Raw genomic sequence first — 24994 nt, 5'->3', positions numbered from 1 at the left:
TACTGTCTGAACCAACCCTTATCCTCCTGCTTCTGTCTCACTGCCTCTACCAGAAATCTACACTGAGCCCAATTCCAAATGACTGGCACCCTCAATAGCATCTTCAGGATTTCTGCAGAGTTTTAGTGTATGCATGAGATACAGACACATCAGGGTTTTTGTTTGCATTTTACAGGTTCCAAAAAAAAAAGGCAAAGTCACCATAATTTTCCGGCGGGCTCCAGCAGATGTACAGTACATTCTCTACCCTGCCAGTCAAAAGTGTCAAATTACACAGCAGGAGGGAGAGATACAGGGCAGCCTGCAGTAAACCAATTAAGATTTAGTTGATATGGTGCATTCAAAGAGCAGGAGTGTATGCTCTTTGTTCCTGATGGGCAGCTGTAGACAGATGGACCTGGATAACCTGTGTGTTGTGCTCTATTGTTGGCATAGGGAATAGCATGTGTGGCTACCCACCTGCCCTTTGAACACTAGGCCCTATACACGTCGTTCCCAGAAATGTGGCCTGACTCTTCCTGTCTGAAAATGTGACTTTTGCCAAAAGTCAAATTTTTCAAAGTTATCATAGGTAGGGTTGCCTCAGACAGGTGTGCTTTAAACCAAATAGCAACAATTAATAAAATAAAATGTACCTGCTTCAAAATATTATATTTGTACAAACTGAGTTTCTCAATTACTTTCTATTCACTCTCTGTAATGATTTGTATGTTATGCGTCCTACTTGAATACTTCTACTGTATTATTGGTCTCTTGAGCTGTACAGGTAAATGTTGTCAAGTCCTTGCCTGTTGTCTATAATCTTTTCAACAGCAAATCCTCCATAGAAATGACCGTCAATCCTCCTTATAGGTATTTGTGACCATCTCAAATTTGGAATTTAAATCTCTAATTTAATGTACAGCGCTGCATATATGCAGCATAGGTAATGCCTTTACTAAATAATAGTAGTCTTGGATTATCTTTAAAACAATTGGAACCAGAAGGAACAAAGGACTTGGAATTTTAAAGGTGGCCATACATCTCTCGACTTGGCAGTTGATCGACAACCCAATTTGATTATTATCGAATCGTATGAAAAACGGTGCCGCCAGGAGCATGCCTAATCGACGATGCAAACAATTTCAGGCCGATATGTATCAATCGAACATGCTGCAAGATGTGGGCTGTCTTGGTCAATTGGGTGGGCAGCAGTAACCGCGAGCAAGAATGCGACGAAATCCCTGGCACTGTTCCTCCAGTGTATAAATGTACCATAGTGTGCGCATTTATACATCACCTGTCCTTTGTCTTCCACTGCATGTTGCTCATCCGCTCTTCCATTAGTGGCATACACACTGCTGGCACAAAGCACACAGTGCATGTGTGATGTCACATATGCGCCACGCCACCTAATGGGCGACACAGAAAGGGTAATATTTAAATGCACACACGGGGTTATTTTATACACTAGGGGGGGCAGCAGCGAGGTGGCAGATGCGACGGACTCTGACAATTCTGGAGAGATTTCAGGCTGAAATCGTTCGGAATCGGCCTGCGGTGTATGAGCAGCCGACTGATCTCTCTCTAATCAGCTTCGATCAGAGAAAGATTTGTCTTCTGGTTAAATCTGACCATCATCTCTAGATCTATAGCTACCTTCATGCTTTTCTTTGACTAGCTAATAATAAAATGGTGTGTCAGTTGGAATAGTACATTTATCAAAATGTTTCTTAACAAGACAATGTCATTGTTGTAGCTGTTGCCGATAAGGGTGAGTCATTTTAAAGCTGTGCATTCTAACTGCAGAAAATATGTACCACATACCTGTAATCATTTAAATCATTATATGTATTTAAATGGCATGCATATACAACAGATAACCTTAAAGAGCATCTGTAGCTGTGTAATGACTTTATTCTAATTTACCTTGGTGCATGCATTTTGAATGCATATGACATTACTCATCTGTCTTAAAGCAATTTGAGTCTTCCATCCTTTTCAGGCCTTAGAACTGCCAGCAAATTTGATGACAGAAATAGCTCCCGATCTTTTGGCCATTACAAGATACGATTAGTTGTAGACACATTTTTGTCATGCCATAGGAAAGCCTGTTCACCACCTATAATCTGCGACACTGTTTGCATAACATCAGGACACATTTTGAATCATCTCCTGGATCTGTTTCTAGCTGGATGCATACAATGATCAGGCTGCCAGAGATGAGGGGCTGAAGTCATGTGATCCAACACAGCAGGTCATTTTCTGTTTTCATTTTAAAAATGAAATGTTTTTTAATCTTTATTTAACCTCCTTGCCGGTCTAATTAATCCGGCAAGGAGGCAGCTGAGAACTTTTTTTTATTTTTTTAAATCATGTAGCGAGCCCAGGGCTCGCTACATGATTGCCGCTCAGCGGCGGCATCCCCCCACCCACTCCGATCGCCTTCGGCGATCAGAGTAAGAAGGAAATCCCGTTCAGAACGGGATTTCCTGCAGGGCTTCCCCGGTCGCCATGGCGACGGGGCGGGATGACGTCACCGACGCCATGGACGTCGGGACCTCACAGGGAATCCCGATCCGCCCCTCAGCGCTGCCTGGCACTGATTGGCCAGGCTGCGCAGGGGTCTGGGGCGGAGGGGGCGGCCCGGCGCGGCGGGTAGCGGCGAATCAGCGACGAGCGGCGGCGATCGCGTACTACACGCAGCTAGCAAAGTGCTGGCTGCGTGTAGGAAAAAAAAAATTATGCAAATCGGCCCAGCGGGACCTGAGAAATCCTCCTGCGCAGGTTACCCCGAGCTGAGCACGGGATAACCGGCAAGGAGGTTAAATGCATTACAATAAATTAAAGGTAAACTAGGCCTTCAAAAAGAAGGATCTTTTCCGGTGGTGCAGTTGCCACATTTGTCTTAATTTGTGGACAGTCCATGAGCAGGTCAGCTGTATCTATAAAGTCTGAGAGGATGTATTTATGGAAATAGTTACTTATGTACCGCTATCAATTTATGATGATGATATTTGATTCTGAAGTTAAGATGTGTTTTAGCTGCAATGTGTAGTTTTCACTTTGAACTGAGAAATACAAAGTATTTTAATGGTAAAAATTCAGGAGAAAAGGCTAATGGGGAAGGTTAATTAATAGTTTTATTATGTAGAGGGTGTGGTCTTGGACATGGTTAAACAGTATGTTTTATTGTAATAATTTTCACTGCATTCCCATTATTACGGTTTACCCTATTACATTTCCCCATTTGATACATGGCCCCCTTACCTTACAGATTTCCCTGGCAGTCTAGAGGCACCCCCATATGCACCAGAGATTTAAAAGTGCACAACCCCCCACACCCCGAATTGTGCTTGCTCTAGTATACAGTAGGTAACAGATGTGCTGATCCTCCCCAGTAAAAATAGCCAGATGTGCATCTAGTATTAGCCCCCATAGGTAGCCAGATGTGCCCCACTATTAATCCCCCCAGTACAGACTGCCAGATGTGCGCACAGTATTAGGTGACCCCCTACAGACTGCCAGATGTGACGGTGGTATTAGGTCCCCTACCAGTATAGATTGTGAGATGTGCCCACAGTAATAGGCCCCCCGGTATTCTGCAGATTGCCAGATGTTGCCACAGTAATAGCCCCCCCCCCCCAGTATAATTTGCCATATGTTCTCCCTCCCTCCAAGTATATATTGTCAGATGTGCTCACAGTAAAAGTCAAATCAGGTGCTCTTGTCACACACCGCTGGCCTTGTGGTGCCCAAGTTGGGTGCCGCTATAGCTACATGCCTGCGCATGGGTAATTTGGGGTGCTGGTGATCATCAGACCCAGAATTACTTCTCTCTTGCTACAACTTATAGGGGGAATAATATTTAACAATGTCAGGAATTTTAGTGGCAGCAGGTGAGTCATCATTCGGCTCACCCTGCGCCAAACTCATCAGAGGCATCATCAAGCCAAGACCTGGTCTATTTGGTAACGCGGAGCTGGCTGCAGAGCTACACAGTAGCTCCTGCTGCACCAAGATCAGTGCTGGAATGCAGGAGAGGCAAGAGATGCTTCTAAGCAGCAGCGGTAGCAGCGATCTCTGCATGAATGAAAGAATACTGTATTGGCTACAGTACTGATCGAACGTTTGTGGGGGGTGATCTAACTGGCTAAGGGAACACATGTTACCTTTCACCAATTAGTGCTGAAGCAGGCTGTGACAGGAATGTGCACGGGAGCGGGTCCGATTGTCCACAACACTGCTTTAGCTGAAAATCGTATATCTACGACCTCATGGCTTGCATGAAGTCGCAAAGGACATAGATATACTGTATCTGTGGCTAGACAAGACACAGCCCATTTATACCATGCTTTTCTCCTGGCGGACTCAAAGCACCAGAGCTGCAGCCACTTAAGGCACGCTCCACGGCGACCATGATCATTAGGGAGCCTTGCCCTGAAACTCCTTACTGTTTTATGTACTGGCTTGAACCAGAATTCAAGCCCTTGTCATAGGTTCAAATCCCACATCAGAGGCAACAGCTATCCAGCTAGCTAAAGTGGTTAAGTTTCAAACATCCTGTCCTAGATACTTGTAAACGTAATTCTTTCACAATGACAGACGTGTGTGTCACAAAAGGTACTAGGAAGAGTTAACTTGACCCTGTAGTGAAAGCTGCTATATTTATTTCCTTTTAAACCACAAATGTTACCTGGCTGCCTTGCTGATCTTTTGCCTTCAATACTTATCACACTTGCATGTATATCTGAGTGCAACACATGGTATGCAGTGGTTTCCTACTGGTAATTAACAACACCCTGGGTCATATGCAATTCACTTTTTCACCTGAGTTTTCTCCTAGGAGATCATTTTTCATTTTTTATTTAAAATACTTTTCCAGTACTTTTTAAATAAAAAAGTACCAAAAAGTAGGTGAAAAAGTACTACCAAAATTATTCTCTGAGTATTTTCTCGCTTTTTGGTGGCCTAAAAAGCATTTTATTGACAAGTTTAAAAATATCTCCTAGGAGAAAACTCAGGTGAACAAGTTAATTGCATATGGGCCCCTGTGTGAGCCGTTGAAGTGTGGTTGTAAAATTGCCGTTTGGCTGCATTACACAGCAACCAGATGGTACTCATTGCCTGATAGACTGGCGGTTGTTAAAGCCACATGGGTGATTTTAATCACTTGACATCAAGAGATTTTATTCCTTGCTGATAACCACATTATTAAAATGAATTTATTAGAAATAAAGCACATAATTGTATAGCGTTAACCTTAAGCTATTCATACGCTGATAATTTTACAGCACTTAATCATGGTCAATTCAATAACAACATCAAAGTTAATGAAAATCTATTAAAATGAGTCCCTTTTCAAATGATTCTCAATGGAGTCATCTATTGAAATGGTTTTTGACTTGTTTTAGTGCAGGTGAGAGTGTGAGAAGCTGATGTAATAGTGGGTAATTAAAGGGAATCTGAAGTTAAAATAAACTTCATATAATGGTTTGTATGTGTAGTACATCTGAGAAATAAAACATTAGCAGCAGAGATATGAGTCTAATATCCAGTACATGAAGAGTTAAGAAACTCCAGTTGTTATCTATGCAAAGGAGCTTATCTGATTTCCACCACTTTCAGTGTCGCAGAGAGCTCTGTCTTCTGAAGCTTACTCTCTCAAGTGTCTGTCACTGTATTTTGTTTTTCTGCAGAATAAAGAAGTTCATAAGCCTGCTCTGTGAAATCATTTAGAATGCTGAATGTAGTGTGTAAATGTTAGAGAATGATGCAATGCCCCATATAACTGAAAATAAAAATATGGCATTATTTTCTTTGCTATAAATGTTCTATCAATTATCCGTACTATACATACAATTCATTTTATCATAATTTTTTTTCGCTTCGGTATCACTTTAAAGGTCAATTTGTTTTGTACTGCACTAATCAGTCAGTACAAAGCTCACAGTGATAGTTGTTTGATGTATGATCATATTTTTGAATAGTGATAAATAAGTGGCAGTAATCCTGGTAAAGGTTCAGTACCACAGAGATATCATTAGTGTTTCTGTTGTTTTATAGATCTAAAAATTTATGGCGGGCATTACAAATACAATACCTACATATGTATTTGTGTATTAAGATGTTTTCCCAACTCCCAATGTTTTCCCAGTCCAATTTTAAATAGAATACATTGTTTATACATTAACTGTGGCAAAATCTACGCCCTGTTTGTGACTGCTTATTCCTGCCAGGGCATAGATTTCAATTACCACGCCGCCTTTCATTGGCCCCTGATCCCATGATCACTTTGAGTCAATCAAATTGGCTCACATTGATGGCAGTCAGAAACCAATGAAATCGGCTCCTGATTGGCTCACAGAGCAATGGCAGAGCAAGGGGCATGCGGCGATGGTTGAGCAGCAAGAGCAGCGCGTCCATGCGGCGATTCGTCGGTAAGCCCAGCAGTCCCTAGCCTTTAAAGGGAACCTGAACCAAGTAAAATTATTTTAAAGAAACACATGATGTACCTGCAAATGAATATTATATACTTACCTAGTTCCTCTCAGAAGCTCACCATTTTCTTCTTACGATTTCTCAAGATTTTGTCAGAACTGAAATAGATCAGTTGCTGCCAGTTATACATCAGCTGCTGTCAGTTAATGTCCATGTTTCCCTATGGCTCAAGTGGGTGACATTACAGTTCAACAGTGTGCTGACCCGCAAGTTGTTATGGGGTAATGGCCATTTTTAAAATGGAGGACAACGAACTCCATCGATCACAGGGCACAAGAGGAGAAAGAGATTGATACATGAGATTGATACATGCTTGCTTGCAATGTTGTAGACTTTGTGGGGCTATTGTTAGGACTTGAACTTAACTTAGAAGCCTCTGTGTGTCATACGCAAATACACAATCAGACATGTTTCTGATAACTAATACCTCTGCTTATGAATTGCTTTTAGGGAAAGGTGCTGAATGTTGAATAGAAAACATGTTTTTTGTTGTCATGCAGCATGTGTTACTATAAATGTTAATGATTAGTGGGGTTTGAAATTTGGCCACTCCCCTGGAGCACTTTTTCCTCATTCATTAATTAATACCACTATGAAGTAGATGGACCTCCATCTATATCATGTATCTGCTCCTGTTTGCATTGTTAAAAACCCATTGCAGTACTGAGCAATAACAAATTACACAACATCAAAAATTGAAAATTAGTTCACTGCAGGTCTCTTGATTTATGTTTTTGTGATGTAAATGCATCTGCAAATGCACTGATAAATATCTGCTTTCCCTATTAGGTCTTTGATCACTACCAAGTGCTTTTTGTTCTAACCAGTATGTAATAGTATACTTGTGTTTTCTTATAAACATTATTATCTGGGACTCTCGTAGATACCGTGTATCTGATTCTGCTGGATTCTGGATTAAGATGTTTTTCACGTTCTCTTCTTGTAAATCATTTGCAATATGCCCTCATGCTGGGAATACACGGTTCGTTTTGTAGCGGATTAGATGGTTCGATAGATAATTTCCGACATGTCCGATCTCCCTTTCGATTGTGTTGCCACTCGATATCTGATAGAAGTGAATGGAAAAAGATAAGAAAAACGAGAGGAAGATAAGAATCGAGAGCTGAATCGAGAGCTGAAATCGAGCTGCAAAAACGATCGAGAGCAAAAACGCACGGCAGAAACGAACTGTGTATTCCCAGCTTTAGGTTGTTTTCTTTATTTAACAGACAACAGGATATAGTCCAGCAATCTATAGCTGCAGAAAGTGTTTTTAGAGACTAGTCAACTAATGAGATCGTTTGTTAGATTTAGGTACAATAATTTAAGTGTACTGATTTTAATAGCTCAATTTTGGGTGCAAGTTATTACGAGAATCAAAGGGTTTATGCTTATACACATCCACTTTTGACTTGCCAAAGATTGGCCAATTTTATCATTTCTAAGTACTACGAGAGCATATTGTACTTACGCAATCCGTTCATAGTATTCAAAATCTGTCGACTTTCATGCTACATTGAAGTGGTAAAATTGGTCAATCAAGATTGCAAATGTGTACCAGACTTTAGAGAAATGAAATCTACTGGAGAAGAGACCTTAGTGCCTTAACCTCCCTGGCATTCAGTTTCTCCTGGATTTCTGTGCAAAAAGTAATCCAATTAATTTTCATAAGTCTAGTGTACATTTTGAGTATAACAGAAGCTTGAAACACAAAATCTAAACTAAATTTTAAAGTTACTCCCCTGATCTAACTGCTAAACAGCAACCAGTACAACTGCCATCTTCATGTTTGCTATTTCCCTGCATCAGTGTTTTACTACAGCTAACATCTAGAAATATGCCTGAAGAAGGGGACTAGATCCCAGAAAGCTTGCATTATTTAACTTTATCAGTTAGCCATTAAAAGGTATTACTTTTACAAGACTTTGTTTTTTTCTACCTACATAAAATTACTCCCCCAAATCTCTGATCATTTATACTCCCAAGCTGCAGCTGCTCAACCTGCACTAATACAAATGTAAAGGTGGCCATACATCTAGAGATGATGGGCAGATTTAACCAAGAGACAAATCTTTCTCTAATCAAATGTGATTAGAGAGAGATCGGTTGGCTGCCCATACTCCGCAGGTCGATTCCCGATAAATTTCATGATGAAATCACTCGGGAATCGGCTGTGCCTGTTGCCTCGCTGCTGCACCCCTAGGGTAAAAATGTACCCGTGTGTGCATTATACATTACCTGTCCTGTGTTGCCCACCGCTAGAGATGGCTCAAACCTCCGATTTTTGGTTCGTGAACCGCGAACCTCCGCAAACGTTCCAGAACATGCAAACTTTTGCGAACCGCAATAGACTTCAATGGGGAGGCGAACTTTGAAAACTAGAAACATTTATGCTGGCCACAAAAGTGATGGAAAATATGTTTCAAGGGGTCTAACATCTAAGTTTTTGCATGGTGGAGTGGGATACACGCCAAAAGTCCCGGTGAAAAAAATCTGGATTTGACGCAAAGCAGCGTTTTAAGGGCAGAAATCACATTGCATACTAAATTGGAGGCCTAAAGTGTTTTAAAACATCTTGCATGTGTATACATCAATCAGGGAGTGTAATTTGTGTACTGCTTTACACTGACAGACCAAACTCACTGTGTAACACACCGCACACAGCTGTTTGTGTAGTGACGGCCGTGCTGGACTACTGCGCACCTAGCCTTTTTTTTTGCTGTTTTTGCTGTTTCTCCAGCCGTGTTGTCAGTAGCATTAGCCACTGACCGAACTTTCCTCCGCAAGAAGCCTCCCCAGCTATCCCCAGGACTCCCATTCACCAGCCTGGAGTCCTGACTCGCGGCCCCGACCACTCTCGCTGAGCACTCCTCCACCACCTCACTTCCATCAGCCGGCTCTCCGTGGCCCTCCTCGGGTATTTTCGCCACCGTCCTGCCGCAGCAAGTACACCAGCGATGATTCCTCTGGCCTGCAGTCACAGCCCCAGCCAGCGCAAGAAAGGACGGGCCCCTGCTTCTGATCCCTGCCTCGCACGCGCTCAGAGGAGAAGGCCACCCAACGACACAGCAGCCCACACAGGATCCCGATGGACGCACCATTCATCGCTGCATCCCTGGCATGGCTCACCCTTGCGTAATTGGCTCCTCCACTGCCAGGCACAGGCAAAAGCCGATCCACTCCTCCACCGCATTGCAAGCTGAGGCCTCCGCTCCAGGACTCCCCACGTGCCATCTCTGCCCGAACACGTGGCCAGGAACATCCTCAGCAGACCTGCCCCTCCACCACCAGCTGCAGTCTCCACAAGTCCCCCAGCATCCGGACAGTGACAGAGGGCAGCCCACTGCTCCATCCACGCACACTGGACTAACTAGGCGAGAGTTCTATGTGCTCTGCTTGCTGCTGTCTGCTGCTGAGGTGCTGCCTGCATGTCCTCCTGTGTCCCATACCTTCCTCCATCCGCTTACTTCCCTGATACTGCCTTTTGGTCAATCTGCCATGCACTACTGTCTTACCACCGCAGAGGAGTCTGCATGGACTTAATTTGGTAATTTGTAATTTGTATTGATCTGCAGCTGGGTCACAATACAGACTGGGTAGAACTGGTACTGGCGGTGGGGGGGCACAAATGGTCGTGTGCTGCACTGTTACTGCAATGTGGGGATGACCTATGACAAAATTGCTACTGTAGCTTGTTAAATATGGACTGTGTCGCACTGTTTATGATGTTATAGGTGGCCTGTGTAACACTGTTACTGTAGAGCACTGGGGTTGCCACAAAAATCTGGACTATGGCGCACTGTTACTGCTCTGGAGTCATGGACTGTGAGGTCAGTTGACGACCTATGTTGTACTGCTGAACAACTATCGCACGAGACGGCGGCGATCGCTGAAGTAATTATCGCACGTGGCTGCGGCGTCCGCGTGGCGGCTCCACACCCATGCCCCCTCAACCCACACGCACCACCTACATCAGATCACAGCTACTAAATTGGGAGCCTAGCGCAGCCCTGCATCGAGAGAACAGGCTCCTGTTTGACTCTGTCTGGAGCCATGTCCAAAAAATCACTGCCCCTGGGTCAGGACCCCGCTGGGGCTAGCGACGGAGAGGCTGTCGTGCCGGCGCCCGCGTGAGACTAAGAAAGAAAGGACTGCGATCAGCCATCCCCGCGGTCCTCCTGGCGAACGTCTGCTCTCTCCCAAACAAGCTGGACGAACTGCGGCTCCTCAGCAACAAGAGGGAACTTGGCAACAACACCCCTGTCCTCTGCTTCACAGAATCATGGCTACACGACGACATCCCCGACAGTGCCCTCCATCTCCCTGGTTTCAGTATCATCCGGGCAGACCGCGACAGCGTGCTCTCTGGGAAAAGGAAAGGTGGCGGCATCTGTTTCTACATTAGCTCCGCCTGGTGCCCCAACACCTCTGTTCTTGCCAAAAGATGCTCCCCAGATCTGGAACTCCTTCTTGTAAACTGCAGACCAGTATACTCACCCCGGGAATTTTTCTCCTATGTCCTTGTTGGGGTGTACATTCCTCCTGACGCTGATGTCAAAACGGCCCTGCACGTGCTCAGTGATACCATCACACGGTGGGAGTCGTCTCTTCCGGACTCGTTATTCATTATCTTGGGGGACTTCAACAAGGCCAACCTACGCCAAGAACTTCCGCGCTACCACCAGCATGTCACCTGCCCCACTAGGAACGCCAACACTCTGGATCACTGCTACACGATCCTGAAAGATGCTTACAAGGCAACCCCGTGGGCAGCACTGGGTTCATCGGACCACTGCATCGTTCACCTGATACCCACCTACAGGAGACACCTGGAAACTGCAAAACTAGTCCTAAAATCCAGCAAAGTATGGTCGGAGGAGGCTAAACTACAACTTCAAGCCTGCTTCGACTGTACGGACTGGAAGGCTCTGGAAGCACCAAACTTAGACGAGTGGGCGGATACTGTATCTTCGTACATCGGCTTCTGCGAGGACCAGTGTGTACCAACAAAAATCCACAAACACTACCCGAACAACAAACCATGGTTCTCCAATAAACTTCGGCACCTGCGCAGAAGCAAAGAATTGGCGTTCAAGTCAGGCAACCAGGAGGAGTATAGGAGGGCTAAAAACACCCTAAACAAGGAACTGCGGGCCGCCAAAAAGAACTACGCTGTATAACTGGAACAGAACCTCTCCTCAGGGGACACACGAACTGTCTGGAAGGGGCTTAAGGCTGCCATGAACTACAAACCCCCACCCCAGCATACAACTCCCAGCACCGAGCTCGCTGAGAGCCTCAGTGAGTTCTATTGCAGATTTGAGAACCTGCCAGTCCCAGCAAGGTCCCCAGAGCCTTTTCCACCTCCTCTGACTTGGCACCCCCACATCCAAGCCCACCCCCTCTTGCGGTGGTTAAGGGGGATGTCAGAAAGCACCTGTCAGGGATTAATGCAAGGAAAGCCTCAGGCCCAGATGTAGTGTCACCAGCCTGTCTGAAAACCTGTGCGCAGCAGCTTGCTCCAATTCTCTCATCCATTTTCACCAAATCCATCCAGGAAGGCAGGGTCCCTGCGTGCTTCAAGAGGTCCACAATCATCCCTGTCCCCAAAAAACATGGTGTCTCAGACCTAAACAATTTCAGGCCGGTGACTCTTACATCGGTCATCATGAAATCCTTTGAAAGCTTGGTTTTGCCTCTCCTCAAGCCATCCACTGAGTCCCTGCTGGACCCGTTTCAGTTTGCGTATAGAGCAAACAGGTCTACTGACGACGCCATAAACATCTGCCTGGAACTCGTAAATGAACACCTGGATAGACCTGACTCATATGCCAGGATCCTTCTACTCGACTTTAGCTCTGCGTTTAATACCATCAGCCCCAAAATACTTCAAGAGTATCTGGCTGCCCTTGGGGTCCACCCTACCCTCCGCCTCTGGATCACAGACTTCCTAAGCAACAGAACCCAGGCCGTCAAGCTGGACATGATCATGTCTCAACCAAGGACCACAAACACAGGAGCCCCTCAAGGATGTGTTCTGTCACCGTTCCTATTCTCCCTATACACTAACAATTGCAGGTCCACTGCGATCTCTGTCAAAGTTATCAAGTTCGCTGACGACACCACCATTGTTGGCCTTATCTCTGGGAATAATGAGCAGGAGTATCGTCACCAGGTTGACAAAATTTGCCACTGGTGCAGGGAAAATGGGCTGGTCCTCAACACTGCAAAAACGGTTGAGATGATCATTGACTTTAGGAAACACGCAACCACTCCACCCCCAATCAGCATTGATGGCACGGTAGATGACAACGTTTCCTGTGCGCGCCTCCTCGGCACGACAATCTCTAAGGACCTGACTTGGAAAGCCAACACAACCTCCACCTAGAAAAAAGCCCAGGAGAGACTATTTTTCCTATGCCAACTAAAGAAGTTTGGTATGGCCCGCGAGCTTCTGACGAGCTTCTACACTGCCACAATTGAATCTGTCCTCTGCTCCTCCATCCTGGTCTGGTATACCGGCTCCTCCGCCAGTGACAGACACAAACTTCAGAGGGTCATCAGATCAGCGGAGAGAATCATTGGGAAACCTCTCCCCTCTCTAGATCAAATCTTCAACTCTAGACTGCTCTCCAGAGCTCATAAAATCGCTAATGATCCGTCCCACTCAGGCTTTTGCTTCTTCAGTAGACTTCCCTTAGGCCGGAGATTCCGATCCATCTACACCAGGACCACAAGGCATAGGAACAGTTTCTTCCCATCAGCTGTAAACTGTCTGAACTCTTAGGTCTCTCTACTGGTAGCACCTAGCGCGACTGCACGGCTGCACACTACATGTATACGTGTTCAAATGTATCCAATTGCTGTAACGGTATCCTTTATATTGTCCTGCTGCTTACTATGTATTTGTATCGTATGTCTTTGTTCTTTTTTGCACACTAGCCCTGTATTTGCCAAATCCAATTCCGGGCACGGCCCAGTCGTGCTTGCGAAATAAAATATTCTGATTCTGACCATGGCGAGATTGCTCTTTCTCACTCAGTGATGTCAGGTCATGTCTGGCTGCCTTATCAACTTTCAATGATTCTTTCTCTACCATAGTTAAAGCTTACATCTATTTTTTAAATTACTTTTTCTGCTGGCTGTTCAGTACCTGTAACGAGAATCTGTTATGGAGGGCAAGTCTGCCATTCATTCAACTGTGTGAAACCTTCGATGGTACTTTCTCAGTACCATGGTGACCACGGGTAATGGCCGGGGAATCAGGGTTCAATTCCGGTCCGGAGTTGGAGCTCGAGAAACGTCTACCACCACACATCCAAGGAAGGCAGCAGGCATGGCATGCAAGTCCCGAGGTAGTGACAAAAAATAACAATACAGAAAGACTTTTGAGGCCCTGCTGTATATGAGACGAATCAACTTTAAATCCTTTAATGACAATCTGTTATGGAGGACAAGTCTGCCATCTATTCAGTCAAGTGAAAGGTATGCACTGACTGCCAGGTATAATGCAATGTGCAGTCACAGATGCAGTGAAAGATATGCAGTGACTGCAAACAGCTGTTTGTGTAGTGACGGCAGCGCTGGACTGGTGCGCACCATGACAAGAGTGCAGGTGATGGCGGCTGTCCAGCCCATATGGTCGGGCTGAGGTAGCTCAGTGACAGAACAACAGTGACTGTCCAGCTGATTGATTTTGGTCTGTCCACAATCAAGCAACTGCCTTATTATCTTGGGTGTTCCCCCCCCCACCCCCGAGACACTCATATAGCCAGCAGTCATTGCTTCATTGTGATACGCAAGCCCCTTCACCGCAGCAAGGTAACGATCACGAAGGGGAATTGGCACATGTACATGCCTTTTGTTTTGTTGTTGCAGCTGCAGTGCAGCCAGAAAAATTAGGCAGGCAAGTACACGCACCAGAAAGATTATTATAGTGGCCGCTGCTAGCAGCGGCCTTAAAAATTCAGGAATCCGCCTGGTGTCTCCTCATACCGGAGGGTACCGGCACTGTGCAAGGAAGCTGCGAACTAGGCTTGATGGAGAGTAAGCAGCTGGATCGGGCAGATAAGGGGAGAATGGGGGAGTGGGGGGCACTTAACCTAACTTTGCTATAGCTGCCTACATTGCACAGGTATCCCTACACCTAGCTAACTGGTACTGTGGGGCTCTTGTATTTCACAAAACCTCCTGAGAGGCATGCCCGACACTGTGTTAGGCATACCGCTTTCTGCAAAAATGTCTTACATATCAGGAGATTAAGGTGCCCATATATTACTTGCATTTGTGGCCATTCCAGACGATTTGATCACAAAGATTGAACCTGTAAAAATCTATGCCCCAACATGGTCATCTGATCACCATTTCGATCAATTTCTGTCCTAAGGTGATCTAAATGATTATTCAGGCATGCTGGAAAGATCTCGCTTGAAAATGCACGGTTAGGTGTGAAGCGGTAGCAGCCTTGGACTTCTCGTTGACCAATGGTACCGAAGGACTCATGGGTGGTCTTCTCTCCCCCATGTAAAATGTGTACCCCCAGCAGGGTGGTGAGTGTTGTAGTGTCATCTGCTCTTTTGAGCTAGTTTTGCATTATGCAAATAAACCTCTTAACTCTGTGTGAATGGAGATTTGGAGAAATGTTTTCAGTTCTTGGGTTGAAAAGATGGCAAGACTGGAAACAACAATACAAGACTGGATCTTTTACAGGCATGAACTTGTTCTAACCCTTGGTTACTGATGTACCTCATTCCCATGCACGCTTACAAGATTTCTCAAGAGCTGCCCCCACACTATGGAACTCCCTTCCACTCCCCCTCAGACTCGCTCCTTCCTTCAACACCTTCAAGCAAGCCCTCAAAACACATTTCTTTAAAATAGCCTACCCCACATCTACCACACTCTAACTCTCTGTCAATCACCTTTTCCACAGTCCTACCTTATGTGTCCCCCCACCCTTTAGATTGTAGGCCTAGGCAGGGCCTCCCCCTTCCCTTCGTGTGTCCTTCTTAATTTTACTACCCCGGCAATTACACCCTTCTCATGGACTAACTCGTACTTGTTTTGCTGGTTCTCTGTAAACCGCATGTTATACCCTGATTGTATGTATAACCTTGTGCTATGTTGTATAACCGTTTGCAACCTCTCTGTCTGTCACCCCTTGTTGCAATGTATGTACCCCTATTTATTGTCCAGCGCTGCGTAATATGTTGGCGCTTTATAAATACAATAAATAATAATAATAATATGTTACTGGTTTAGTAAGAATGGGACAGCAGTTATGTTGATGGCACCTTGGTGTGACATAAAAATGCCACAATTATCTGGATAAGGGCTATTGCAGCATGAACAAATCACACAGCTTTCTGCTTTTGTTGCCAAAACAGCTCCTGTTCCTAACGCCACACAGTTTTCTGCTGAATGTGAGATATGGCAGTGACAAAGTGACAAAGCTGTCTATTAGTTTTAATTATTAGCTATAGATTATTCTCTAAGTGTGCTCTATAGCTACATGACTTGTGTTGTAGGTAACTATAAAAGGTATTTAGTAGCTAGCCATCAATAGAAAATACTTCTATACGTTTCTGCTAACAGTTTTTCATATGCCACAGTCATAATGCATGCAGGTTATTGATGGATGTTATAGACAAGTAGGATACAGAAAAAGATACAGAAAAATCTGTAACTGGGAATTGTTTTAATTGAAATCAGCAACTGAGGGTTTATTATTAAAAGTCACTACTACTGTTGATCCTGCTGGTTAATTTCACTTTTGTGACTTTTCCTAATTGTATTTAAAATTATGATTATTATTACGATTTGGTGATTAAACTTGATTTTGCATAATTTTTGCAGCTTGCACAAAATTATGTTCACAGAATCCACTTACATATTTTCACCTAACCTGCGAAAGTATGTTTGTGGTAAGTGTGCCACGTTTTATTGAAGAGTAAATAAACCTTTGTATGAACCTATGTATTTAAGGACCTACTGTAGGAAATATTGTACATTTCTTTATAGACCAAAGCAATATTTCAGAATTTTCGGTAATTTTTTCCATAATTGGGTAAAAACTGAATACAGATGTTTCAAAAATTTCAAACAATCTCAGTCAAAAAAATACATTAAAAACTGTATCGTGTTCGGCTAATATCTTGTTCTCCCAACCTAATGTCACCGGGCCAATACTACTGGTATCATACCATACTAGTCACCAGCAGGGCCGCCATCTGAATTTTCTGGGCCTCATACTTGGCAAACCTACAAGGCCCCCCCTCACGCCAAATAACAATCTGATAGGTAGATTGTGTGGGGGCAGAGCCACGGTATGTGGAGTAGAGTCAAAGCAACTTGCCTGTCGCCCATAACTCCCTCCCCCTGCATTGATTGGCGCTTTGAGTCCGCAAGGAGACAAGCGCAATATAAATGTTATTTGTCTTGTCTTGTCTTGATGCATGTTCACCAATCACACAGCAGGGAAGAGGGAGATAATCACACAACTCCTGTTATGCCACAGTAGAATAATTGCCAGCAGAGGCTCGAGTGGCACTGCCGCTGTTTGGGCCCTAGACCGTTCCTGGGCCCCATACTACTGTCCCTCTTGTACCCCCCTGATGGCTGCCCTGGTCACCAGCCAGAATACTGTGGTAAAAAGCATTATCTTGGGTAACTGATGTGTTATAAATGACTTTGACAATTTTTATTGAAAGCAAATGTTTTCAAATGGCCTTGCAATGTTTAGCTTGTGAAGATATTACACGGGTGGCAGGAAAACACTTGCATGCTTTGTCACACTGATAGTTATTGTCACTTTTATTAACATGTTTTGCCACTTAATCAAGGCATTTAATGTGTAAATGTCATGTTTTTTTTTCCTTCAGAATTGTAAATATGGCTAGAACAATAACATAATGGAATTAAGGGAGATTTCAGTCACAAGATAAAAGTTTTCCACTTGATCATAGGATTTGTGTTTTGCTTTGAAAGAAAAACGAGTACACCAGTAATCAGACTTTCATTTTTTTCCCATGAAACCCCTGAATTGCATGTGGCCTTTGTTGTTGTGAAGATGTGGCTTTCTGTAGTATACCTTCATCAAGATAATCAGTTCCACTTTGCAGTGTGTCATTGTAAATCAATGCGCAGTTCACCTGTTTTCATAAACCTGCTACATCGGCAAGTCTGGTGAACTGTACAATGATACTATTCATTAGGGATGAAATTAATGGGGATTTTCAAGAAAAATGCCAGCGCATGTAATAAAATATAGTTACACAGAAAAAATCCTTGACTCCTAAAGGCCTCTGTATATATTATAGAGTGCTGTCTTGATGTGTTTAAAATAGAATACATACAGCCATTTAAATGGAAAAATATCCTTCTGTATGGTTACATCACAGCACCAGATGACATGCGATTTCGATTTTAGATGTGAACAAAGCCTAAGCAAAGGTGATTCATAATTTTTTTTTCTTTATACATATTTATTGTTGTAATAAGCACTAAAAAGATGTAAACGTCTCCCCTTTTTCTCTCTCCCACCGCTTATTTACTACTCTATCTTCCCCACTCTCCTCCTTTCTCTTTTCCTTCTGTGGTTTTCTCTTCAATTTTCTCCCTTCTTTTTCTGTCTCTCGGTTCTACATCTTTCTGGGTGTTGGTGTAATGGTGTTACATTTTATTGACATTACACAATGAGGGTAAAGAAGCACCCAGGGCTTTATAAAACTGAGTTAAAAACAACGGTAAATACGATAAATGAGGTGGCTTACCTCAATAAGGACATTCTCATAGGAGAATGTAAATCAGTTGAAACGGGCGCCTGAGCTGCCTGTATGAAAAAGGCGCCTCCGTAGACATCAATGTTATTTTTGCAAATATTGGCTACAAAGTGGTGAAAAGGGCGCCCGGGTTTTGATATAGGCTACAAGCGGGCTCCCCTTGGTAGCCCATATTTTATTTGGCTACGTTCGGCTACAGTAATGCACCCCTTTGTAGACCATATTTTTTATTCGGCTACAAGGTTTTCAGCTACAAGTTTTTGGATTCTGCTGCAAAAGGGCGCCCTTTTGTAGCCCATACTTTTGATTCAACTACAAGGTTTTTGGCTACTAGGTTTTTGATTCTGCTACAAAAAGGCTCCATTTTATAGCCAACATTTCAATTGATTCGGGGGTGCAGGGTTGGTTAGGATTAGGCATCACAAGCAGGGGTGGGTCTTAGGGTTAGGTACCACTAGGGAGGGGGGGTTAGGGATAAGCACCACCAGGGGAGGGTTCTTTGTGAGAGTAGGGAGAAGTTAGGTCATAGTAATTACTGGGGGGGGGGTCTTAGGGTCAGGCACCACCAGAGGGGTCTTAGGGTCAGGCACCACCTGGGAGGGGTTAGGCACCACCAAAGGGGGTTAGGGTTAGGCACCACCAGGGGGGGTTAGGCACCACCTGGGGAGTCTTAGGGTTAGGCACCACCTGGGGGGTCTTAGGGTTAGCCACCACTTGGGGGTCATGGGTTAGGCACTACCTGGGGGGTCTTAGGATTAGGCACCATCTTGGGGGTTAGGGTTAGGGGAGGGTTCTGTTTGAGAGTAGGGAGAAGTTAGGTCATAGTAATCACTAGTGGGGTCTTAGGGTTAGGCACCACCAGGGGGGGTTAGGGTTAGGCACCACCAGGGTGGGTCTTAGAGTTAGGCACCACCAGGGGGGTTAGGGTTAGGCACCAACAGGGGGGGTTAGGGTTAGGCACCACCAAGGGGGAGTTAGGGTTAGGCACCACCAGGGGTGTTAGAGTTAGGCACCAACAGGGGGGGGGGTTAGGGTTAGGCACCAGCAAGGGGAGTTAGGGTTAGGCACCACCAGGGGGTTTAGGGTTAGGCACCAACAGGGGGCTTAGGGTTAGGCACCACCACGGGGGGGTTAGGGTTAGGCACCACCAGTGGGGGTTAGGGTTAGGCACCGTCAGGGGAGGGTTAGGTCATAGTAATCACTTTTCTCAGCTATATTTAGAGCCTTTTTATAGCCCAACTAATTTTGCCTATAACAGCATCCTTTTCATAAACTAAAACTAGCTTTTTCGGATACACCAGGCACCCTTTGTAGCCGAATTTGGCATATGGGCTACACCAGGCGCCCTTTGTAGCTGAATTTGGCATATATGGGCTACACCAGGCAAATTTGTAGCCGAATTTGGCATATATGGGCTACACCGGGCGCCGTTTGTTTCCGAATTTGGCATATGGGCCACACCAGGTGCCCTTTTTTCCAGGCGCCCTTTTAAAATGGACGCAGAGAATGTCTTTATTGAGGTAAGCCACCTCATTTATAATTTTATCTGTTGTTTTGAACTCAGTTTTATAAACCCCTGGGCACTTCTTTACCCTCAATGTGCTTAGTAACCCCCCCCCCCCCCCCTTCCATCTGCTTTGGGTGGGGTTCAAAAATGGCAAGTGACAAGTGAAGCCGTTATTATCTTTTTAAAGAAGAAGTGACCACTAGTCCCAGTCTGAGACACCCCGAGTGGAGACGGGTTCATTATATCTACCTGCTTCCTGTGGTCGCCTGAGTAGCCCTTTTATTATCATACTGTTTTCAGTATTAGTGACATACTACACCGATTTTCTTTTTGTCTCTTCTTTCCAGGGTGTACTGACACTTAGACTGAGAAGAAAAGCAGTAAGCTTTCATCTGTGAAGCCTTCATCAGAATGATTCCTGTATACTGACAAAACTTAGAATACAACTTTATACACTGGACATAGTCAGTATACAGGAATCAGTCTGACGAAGGCTTCATAGCCGAAAAGCTTACTGCTTTTCTTCTAAGTTAGCCAATAAATGTATAATCCTGATTCAAAATTTCTTGCTTTTACTGATGGCTAATATGGTACAACAAAGATTAGTTTAAGCAACAATTGCAGACAAGCACCATCTAGAGTCCATTTTAGCAATAATTAAACAGAAAGGAATGTGCTCATTGGGCAATTGAAAACACAAGAAAAACCAAGAAAAAGCACCCAGTATAAGCAGGACCAGACCAATCGATTGTATCTCCAAAAATCACAAGCTTTATTGGGAAATAGTAAACAATTTTAAAAAAACATTTAAAATCACCAACTTACTGCAGCGGTGTACAAATAAATAATTAGTCCAATGATAAAAAGTTTATAAAATTCCTCTCAGAAAGCCTCAATATTATAAAATAATATTGATCATTAATAGCATATCCAATGCCATAATATAATTAAGATACCGTATATGCTTGCATATAAGCCGACTCGCATATAAGCCGAACCCCTAACATTTACCTCAGAATTCGGGAAAAAATGATTGACTCCCATATAATCCGAGGACAGGACAACACTGGGGTGGTTACAACACTGGGTGGTTGTTGCATTTCATATGGTGATTATTGCAGAGATCACATTTGTATGAAACAGATGCAGGAGCTAGCACCATTTAACTGGTAATCTGCACACAGAACTCCCACCACACAATCAACAGGCAGAGCTGAAAGCTACATTACTGACCTCATTCTTAAAGAAAAATGCCTGGTTATCATGGTGATCTTTTAATGTCAGTACAGTCACTTAGCTGTAACAAGCAGGCAGCTAGTTTAGCTGGAGTGGATTCAGAACACCCTGTTCAGTCTGCACACTGTGCTTGATCTGGTTGGAGTCAGAACAACCAGTCTCTACTGGTGCCAAGCAGGGCTTGCGGGCTGTGCATTGGGTAGCGCACAGTGGAGCCAGCTAAATGGGTGCCTTTACTGTGGATGGGTGAAGGGGAGTGCAACAGCTGATATGCAGGAGTTGTGCTTACTGACCTGCCGAGATGATCGGAATGTAGCGGTGATGCTTGTGCGGGCTTCAGCATGCTTCCTGGATGTTTGGAGGTGCGGGCCAGCTGATTGGATTACCGCCGTTGCTGCGGGCTGTGCAGGGGAGCTGATCGGCGGGTGCCTGTACCATGCATTGCCGAAGGGGGCCCCCGAGTGCAACAACTGATCTGCGTTAGGATCTCCTGGTTAGGTCACGGCAGGCGCGATCAGAGGTCCGGGGGAGAGCAAAGCAGGAGAGATGGATGGCCAGAAACACAGCTCCGCTCTTCCGTGCACATAATCTCGTGCTTCCTGTGCAGAGACAGCAGGAAGTTCGAGATTATGTGCATGGAAGAGCGGAGCTGTGTTTCTGGCCAGGCCCGTTTCTAGGGGCCGTGCAGCCGCACGGCAGCCCTGAGCGCAGACAGCCAAAGGGCGCTGTGAACTCTCCCTCCCTCTCCCCAGGGGACTGCAGAGTAATTATTTATTTTATTTATTGTATTTATAAAGCGCCAACATATTACGCAGCGCTGGACAATAAATAGGGATACATACAATATTTAGGGGTGACGTACAGCAAAATGACAATACCTGAATACAAGAAAGATCAGATCATGCAGCACAGTTTGAGTAACAGGTAATGCTTAGTCAGTCACTGGATGGAGCATGGAGATTAGGCAAGTTAGGTTCACTCAGATGCCTAGCATGGGTTCACAGTAATGGAGGTGCATGATCAGGTTGGACACAAAAGGAGGAGGACCCTGCCCAAAGGCTTACAATCTAGAGGGAGAGGTAAGGACACGAGAGGTAGGAGACCAGAGTTCAGCTGTGGGTTTAGAGCACTTGTGAGGGGTAGTAGGCCAGAGTGAAAAGGTGAGTTTTGAGGGCTTTCTTGAAGATGTTGAAAGAGGGGGCTGCCCTAATGGGTGGAGGTAGGGAGTTCCATAGTGTTGGAGCAGCTCTTGAGAAGTCCTGGAGGCGTGCATGGGATTGGGTGATGCGGGGGGAGTTAGGCAAAGTTCATTGGAAGAGCGGAGTGAGCGGCTAGGTGTGTAACTCTGAGTAAGATCGGAAATGTAGGTTGGACAGGTTTTGTGGACAGATTTGTAGGTCAGACACAGTATCTTGAATCTGATTCTGGACTGGATAGGAAGCCAGTGGAGGGATTCAAGGAGGGGATCCGCCATGGTGGAGCGATGGGAGCAGTGGATAATTCTGGCTGCTGCATTCATGATGGACTGCAGTGGGGCTGTTCGGGTCATAGGGAGACCAGACAGCAGGGCATTGCAGTAGTCAAGGCGGGAAATTATGAGGGCATGGATGAGGAGTTTGGTGGTGGCAGAGGTCAGGAAAGGGCGAATCTTACAGATGTTACGAAGGTGGAAGTTGCAGGAATTTGTGAGGTTTTGGATGTGGGGGGTGAAGGAGAGTGCGGAGTCCAGGGTGACACCCAGACAGCGGGCTTGAGAGGTAGGGTGAATGGCAGTGTGATTTTCAGAGCTATTTTTTAATGAATTGCTCCAAAAAATGCTACACACTGGATGTAGCATTTTGTGGAGCAATTATTTTTAAAAAAATCGCTCTGAAAATCGCTTCACAAAATCAAACTCACAAATTGCTAGCGATTGCTATTGCGATTTTGGCGTGCACTAGCCCAGAAAGAGGAGGAGTGAAGAGAAATTGAGAATAGCCTGAGATGGAGCAGAGAGCTTATCTGTATTGCACATCACATAGAGGCTACTTGCCTGTAATAGGACTCATGTCCCTGCCTGTCTCTCACACAAGTCAGAAAGTAGCCCTCCTGGATTCTAGGGACTGTCAAAAAGTTTAACTTGTATAACACCTTATCCACACATGCAGTAATAATAACAATAGGGAGAGACCAGACAGAGGTTTGCCCACGGACCCTCCAGGCAAGCTCTGCATCATGCTGTGTATATTTACCAGCTTGCCTGTCCTCTGATTGCACTTTTATCAGCTAGCCTCAAGTTTCACATTGCCTTACAACAAACCCGAATACACCAGACACCAGACCTACCCTAAATCACTGAATGAAAGGAGGCCTGGGGGGAGATTGCCCCCCTTCCCCTCTGGCCAGTCCGCCCCTGAACTGTACTGGATACCTATACTGGAGGCACCTACCTGGCTAATCTATACTGGGGGCAATTATACTGGGGCACCTATGCCTGGCTACCTATATTGGGGGACCTATAGCCCACTACCTATACTGAGTGCAACTAGACCTAGCTAACCTATACTGCAGGCACCTATACCAGGCTCCGTCACGGGGGGGGGGGGGGGGGGCACAATTTTTACACTCTCGCACTGGGTGCATTTTAGCCTAGAAACTGCCCTGTTTCTGGCCATTCGTCTCTCCTGCTTTGCTCTCCCCTGGACCTCTGATCGCGCCGTTACCTAACCAGGAGATCCTAATGCAGATTAGTTGTTGCACTCGGCGGTCCCCTTCTGCAATGCATCCTCAGTACAGGCACCCGCCAATCAGATCGGTTCAACCCGCGAGATGCATTAAGGCGTGCGGCAGTCGCACACACGGTCCTCCAGCCTCTGATATGTAAGTCCTTAGCCTTTTCTCTCACCTTACATTACTTTATTTGCACGGTTATTCTGGTGGTCAATCTATACTTATGCTGTATTGCCTTGAATACTCTTTCACTGTCCTTTTGACTAATTGGGTCCTTCTTTCACGTTGATATATATCTTGGATTATTGTGCAATATATTTAGATGGTCATATTTTGTCACCTATATTTATGAAAAATCACTTTTATTGCATTATCTATGGGCTTTGTGACTTATCTTAATTATATTATGGCATTGGATATGCTATTAATGATCAATATTATTATATAATATTGAGGCTTTCTGAGATGAATTTTATAAACTTTTGATCATTGGACTAATTATTTATTTGTACACCGCTGCAGTCACCGTTGGTGATTTTAAATGTTTTTTTTTAATTGTTTACTATTTCCCAATAAAGCTTGTGATTTTTTTGAGATACAATCGATTGGTCTGGTGCTGCTTATATTGGGTGCTTTTTCTTGCTTTTTCTAATATGGTACAACACTCTACTGGTTCTCATGTTATCATATAGTGATTCTGTGCAACAGTTTGCATAATTTTTTGTATGATCCTTGATGCTTTTTCAATATATTGTATTGTTAAAAAATGTAAACGTTGTTTTAAATTATAAACATAAAATATTACTAGAGATATTTTAGTATTTCTAATTCTCCATCTGCACACTGGTAATGTTTTGTAAATACTGCCTCATTCACTCTGTTTTTGTTGTTGTTGTTTTTCTTTCCGGCAATGTTAGTCGATTGTTAACCTCCTGAGCGTTACGCCGCTCAGGAGGTTTTGTTAGTTTGTGCTCCCCGGATTAATTAATTTTCTCACATGGCAGTAAAGCCTTTAGCTAGCACTAGGCTAGCTAACACAGGTGTCCGACACCCCCCGATCGCCTGCGATCCCCCCGTTTATACATCACCCAGCCTGGATCCAGCGATCGGCGCAGCCTCCCCGCACAGCTCTGGTCTTCACTATGGGGAGGATCGCACTTGACGTCGCCGACGTCATGACGTCCTACGCAAACCCGATCCTCCCCATAGAGAGACCGGAGCTGTGCAGGGAGGCTGTGCGATCGCTGGATCCACCCCCCGATCGTGGGCAATCGGGGGGTGC

The 24994-nt window shown here is 44.7% G+C and overlaps 1 protein-coding gene across 3 annotated transcripts in view; it reads right to left on the bottom strand.

Annotated features, from left to right (window-relative positions):
- MYRIP (myosin VIIA and Rab interacting protein) overlaps window positions 1–24994 on the bottom strand; it is a 533041-nt gene that overhangs the window by 481364 nt on the left and 26683 nt on the right. The window contains exon 1 of one of the 3 annotated variants that reach the window (XM_068236300.1): window positions 7368–7430. The exons of the other annotated variants lie outside the window; for them this stretch is intronic. The gene's annotated coding sequence lies outside the window, so the exon portion shown is untranslated. Of the gene's footprint in view, window positions 1–7367; window positions 7431–24994 lie in introns of those variants that run through there. 3 annotated transcript variants of the gene reach the window in all.

Source organism: Hyperolius riggenbachi, chromosome 5 (assembly GCF_040937935.1).
Source record: "Hyperolius riggenbachi isolate aHypRig1 chromosome 5, aHypRig1.pri, whole genome shotgun sequence".
NCBI lineage: Eukaryota > Metazoa > Chordata > Amphibia > Anura > Hyperoliidae > Hyperolius > Hyperolius riggenbachi.
The sequence above is the reverse complement of the archived record's forward strand: the minus strand, read 5'-3'. Positions and strand labels throughout refer to the sequence as shown.